The sequence below is a fragment of the Frankliniella occidentalis genome, unplaced genomic scaffold (assembly GCF_000697945.3).
Source record: "Frankliniella occidentalis isolate FOCC.00 unplaced genomic scaffold, Focc_3.1 Scaffold219, whole genome shotgun sequence".
Classification (NCBI taxonomy): domain Eukaryota; kingdom Metazoa; phylum Arthropoda; class Insecta; order Thysanoptera; family Thripidae; genus Frankliniella; species Frankliniella occidentalis.
The window spans coordinates 76,860-82,472 of NW_026267345.1; positions in this window are offsets into that span (position 1 = coordinate 76,860).

Consider the following 5,613-nt stretch of genomic DNA (forward strand, 5'->3'; position numbering starts at 1 on the left):
TAGGGGGTGCTAGGGGGTCCTGAGACTCACCGCCTTAGAAACCCATGCAAAGTGTAAGGGGAAAAAACGTTCTCGACAGCTCAGGACCCCCTAGCACCCCCTACACCCGTCTAACTAAACGCAAGCTAATTTGGTCCATTTCCCAAGTGGTAAGCTAGCTCCCGCCCGGTTTCCCCAGCAGACGATTCAAAACCATAACAGAACAGCGCCAGCGCCTTCCCGTAACACAGCCCGACATGCTGACAGCAGCTCTGAAAGTCCGAAAGTGCGTCAAGTGCGTTGCGTCGCCGTTTTCTGTCTCTTCTGTCATTTTATTATTTTATAAAGAAAATATAATTGTTCTTCATTCAACAGACTTTTTCGTGCAAAGCGGGACTGTGACTCTTGATCTGATTTCCTACCGTGATTTCTGTTTTAAATATTTAAAAAAAGGGTCGAAATGGCCAGCACGTCAGACAGCGAAATGACATTCGAAGTGGGGTTATGTGGCTAATGATATGCTTCGACATAGTTAATATACATCTGCAGTTATACCAGTATTAATTAGTTTGTTTCATCTTTATTGTGTTTTAGGAACTCGACTTGTCACATGTGAAAGTGGAAGTGGAGTCTGATAGTGAAGGAAGCGCGAATTTATCTGCGAGTTCTGCTGAACCTGGGAAGCAAGAAGAAAAATGGCAGATTTCTGGACAGATAGGGGGAGTCTGCATCTCTGTCACTGCTGATGAAGCTATTTACAAGTGCCGTAAGGTATCTGTTTGTTGTGCGCATGCAATGAAGGAAGTAAGTGACCTCCTTTTATGAATTGAAACAGCTGTTGATTATTATGCCTGGTCAATACTAAGTAAGGTTCTTTTTAAAAAATTTATTTAGATTTTTGAAAGCAGGCCGCCTCCAGTGAAGTTCCAACAGCAGGCACGATTGCGGAATGTTGGTTTAACTACCCTCTCCATGATTAACCGTACCTATAACCTTCTGAGAGATTATTCTGTTATGGCCCAACATCACAATTCTGTGATGTGCGCCCAGTTCCGGTGTACCCCTCGAACTGTAAATTGTCAACGTTGTGGACTTATCTTCTCAGGCAGAGGAAGTCACCTTTTCGACCTTATGAATCATATTAACTCAAAGCATGGAAATGAAAGCGAGAAACTTATCATTGGCATGATAGACAAATTTCATGCATCCTTAGCTGGTATGCGAAGGATGTTAAGAGCTGACATGCTGCGTATGTACGAGCGCTTCTTATGGTAGCGCAGCATAATGTTGGTGCCTTATCTTCTGCTTTTAAATAATGCTAGGTTGCTTTCTGGTATTTATTTTTGCGTTTCTCTGTCTAGAACAATTGTAACAATTGTGTAATTTGTAGTTCTGAAGACATTTTTGGAGATGTCATTGAGACTTATTTATTTATTTATTTTATTGAGCTTTGGTTGTGAATTTTTAACATTAATGTTACTGATTAGTTTCAGTATTAAGAATTCTGTTTCTTAACAAGTGTGCATATGGAAGAAATATGCACAATATGATATATTGGTTGCTTCATTGTGGACTTGCTTAGAATACTTCATATTTAAGGGTGAAGGTGGGAAAATGATGCTAGGTTGCTTTCTGGTATTCATTTTGGCGTTTCTCTGTCTAGAACAATTGTAACAATTGTGTAATTTGTAGTTTGTGAATTAGGTTGTGAATTTTTAACATTAAGATTACTGAATGGTTTCAGCATTGAGAATTCTATTTCTCAACAAGTGTGCATATTGAAGAAATATGCACAATAATATATTAGTTGCTTCATAGTGGACTTGCCTGGAATAATTAAATTTTAAGGGTGAAGTTGGGGAAAAATCGCAAAGGGTTTCGCAGGTTGTACCTTTAATGACAGGTACATCTCGCTTGTGAGGTTTGCTATGCAAAACTAGTTTCTTGTGCTTGTAGAGCAAACGTTTTGTCCATTTCAGAATGGAACATTTCAGTTCAATTTATTATGTAGTAGAAGTTTATTAATTTGTGTTTTTAATTCATGTACTCTATACTTTGAATGTTCTGCTTTTAAAAAATGACGGCTGGCACTCTGGTATAAAAACATGATTGACATGCTACAGTTGGACATTCAAAATGTCTCATGTATGCTCTTAAGAAGTTGTACTGGAATAAAACATTTCTTCTCCTCATTTCTGTTGTGGCTAAAACTAAAACACGTCTTCTGCTGCACCCCTCTCCTCCCTGTACAGCCATTGCTCTCATACTGGTTTCCCGTGCCTCAGAATTTCGCATATTGCATTGCGCTTGCCAACGGAAGCGCACTAACCCATTGGATTTGATTCGGTTATTGAGTTCCAGCTATTATTCGTTGTGATTGCTGAAACGTAGCTTACGTGAAATATTTGTATCAAAAAATCGAAATATGGATGCAGTAGGAATGGAACGTCATCGCCTCAATCCGTCGAACTTTTTCATGTGTAAGTGATAGTGATGGCGTTGCGTTGGCCATACTTGTTGTTTCAAAGACCAAGCTGGGGGTTATGTTTCCGTGTGGATGTACTCAATTTCTGAACTACTTTCCAATGTTTTCAACGCCGAAGGATATAAATGTTCTGTAAATGAGTGAGTAATGTGACATTCTTTTAAATGTACCTCACCAGTACCTGTCGTGAACAGCAAACGTAATCTTAGTATTGGCGTGTCTCAAATAATACTGATCAGTTATTAATAATTGACACTTTGTGCTGGCTTTATGTAGGTTTCATTGATTATGTATCTCAAATGTCTTTTTACCGCCCACTAAAACGCATTTTTGGTACATTTGTCAGTAAAATTTGTTTTTGAGACCTTGGATGTCTTCAGATGGAATCTAGGGGTATAGTGTTTGTTGTGTGCCAAGTGGGTACATGTATTTGTAGGACATCTTACTTTTAAGTTAACGTGCATGATTCCTCTGGAAAGGTTGGTGATATAAATCTGGTTGAGAGCTTGTTCGTTTCAGTTTATCAGGAGATTGACACAGTATTAGAAGCTCTGCACTGATACAACTGCCAACGCAGAAAGTTTCAATAACTATTATTTAGAAATACCTGACTTGATTGCCTCGAAACTAGATACACCGAAATTTGACTTCACCTTAGTCAATACTCAGGACAAATCGGTCTTTATGTATCCAACTGATACTAAAGAAATGGAAGCTGTGATAAATGAACTTAGCATTAATAGATCAGTGGGCTGTTGAGATATCAAATGTCATAGTTAAACATGTGAAAAAATCAATTCTAGCTCCTCTAGTCCATATTATTAATTTGTCAATGGAGCAGGGTGTTTTTCCTTCAGAGATGAAGAAAACTATAGTTAAACCACTATTTAAAAAAGGGAAAAAAAACCTTCCAGAAAATTACAGACCTATAGCGTTAACATCCCTCTTCTCAAGAATATCTGAAATGATATACTTGAGAAGGGTGATGGGATTCGTAAACTCGAATAATGTTACATCTACTAGTCAATTTGGGTATAGAAAACAGGTGTCATGTATAGATGGTGTTATTCATCTCAATGATGTTATCTGTAAAGCTAAGGCTAAAAATGAAATTATTCTAACCCTTTTCTTAGATTTAAGTAAGGCATTTGATTGCGTAAACCATACAACTCTCTTATCCATCATGGAAAAATATGGCATAAGAGGAGTTGCTTTTAATCTACTTAAGTCGTATCTACAAGATAGGTCTCAATCTGTAGCCCTCTCTGACATTAATAGTGACTTAATCTTCTCATGTTTTAAAAATGTTAAACAAGGAGTACCACAAGGGTCTGTATATGGTCCCTATTTGTTCTTACTATATACTAACTGTATTGACTCACTGCTAAATAGGCTCTAATGCAGTGTAGTAATTTATGTGGATGACACAAATCTTGTCATCACAGATACATCAATATCTAATGTCTTGTCCAGAGCTAGAATAGCACTCAAAACAATATTTGAATTCTTCTCCTCACTAAACCTAGCCGTAAATTTAGAAAAGACTGTATTTATGATCTCTGGAGCAAAAGAAACTTGTACATTAGAACTAAATGGGTGCCAAATCAATCAAGTTTCTAATACAAAGTTCTTAGGAATTATTTTAAGTAACAATGGAAAATGGAACAACCACATTCAGGAAGTAGCTAAACAAATTAAGCGTGGCATATTTGTCCTCTCTCAAACGACTCAGTCCTTGGATAGAAAAGAATGTTAACTAGTCTATAATGCATTTATTCAATCTTTCTTAACTTATGGTATAACAATATGGGGACATGAGGACAATCAGAAAACGTGGATAAATTATATTTTTAAACTTCAGAAAAAAGCACTGAGATTTTTAAATGGTATCAGAGACCAAACAATCTCTTGTAGAGGCCTCTTCAAAAGTAACAAAATTTTAACCTTAACGGGTCTATATGTATTTCACTCTGCTATTTATGCGAGGAAGAATTTTAAAAACTTGACTAGAGAAGGGATGCATTCATATGATAGTAGAAATAAAAACGAAATTTATATGAATTGTCCCTGTAAGGGTGAAATTAAATCTAAATGCATCTCTATTTATAATGGACTACCAGATTCTATAAGAGATAGACATTCATTACAAACTTTTAAGTGTAAACTAAAAACAGTCTTAATTGAAAAAGAACCATACTCTATGGATGAGTTCCTAGGACTGTAATTTTCAACCTGTTCTTCTGCAATTTTTTTTTAATTGTTTGTTTTTTAAACTTTTTTTGTTGTGCATTTTTGCCTGTAACACTTGACCTTTCATACCTTACTTGCTTTGGTTGAACAATAAACTGAATCTGAATCTATGTATCCACTTGGCACATCTTTGAACTAAATTTTATGGTATTCCGATGTTACTAATGTGTTGAGCCAGCCGTATTGTTGAAACACTTAATTATCCCTATATTCCATCTCTAGACCTCCAACACTGTGAAAAATATCTCCGTAGATTTATAAAATATTTTATATTTACAATTTAGAAAATATGTCATAAATATACGACCGCCCATTCATATCGTCTCTGAAATATGAGTCGATAAGGACTTAATGCTTGTAAATGTACAACTTCGTTGTATAATTTTACGACTCGATGTTGTCGACAATTTTCCTGTAACATTTACTAATTACTTTCACTGTGAAGGGCTCAAAAACAGGCGAACTTCGGCCGACTTCTTCCATGGTACGACAATTTTTCAGTGTACATTGAACGAACCCCGGCCCGGTGCGGCGTCGATTGCATATGTACTTTTTGTACAATGTCTCGTAGATCCCTGTGCATCAGTTGGTTGGAGCAAGAGCAGACGCGTGCATTATCCGTGCGTTTCCCGTGCGTTCCCGTGCGTCCCACGTGCGTCCCCGCGTGACCTTGGGCGTGTCCGGGGCGGACACCCTCACCACCGAGCGAGAGGCATGGGGTGTGCCTCGGGGTGTGCACAGCACCTTCTTGTACCTTGCTTGCGTCTGCAGCGCCGCTGTCCCGTCATATGTAGGCACTCCGATGGACATGCGAGTTCCGCGGGTCTGCCTACCCAACGCCGGCTCGCGTGGCTGTTGGAGCGGGGGGGGGGGGTATTCGTGGGTGTGTTGAAAGTGCT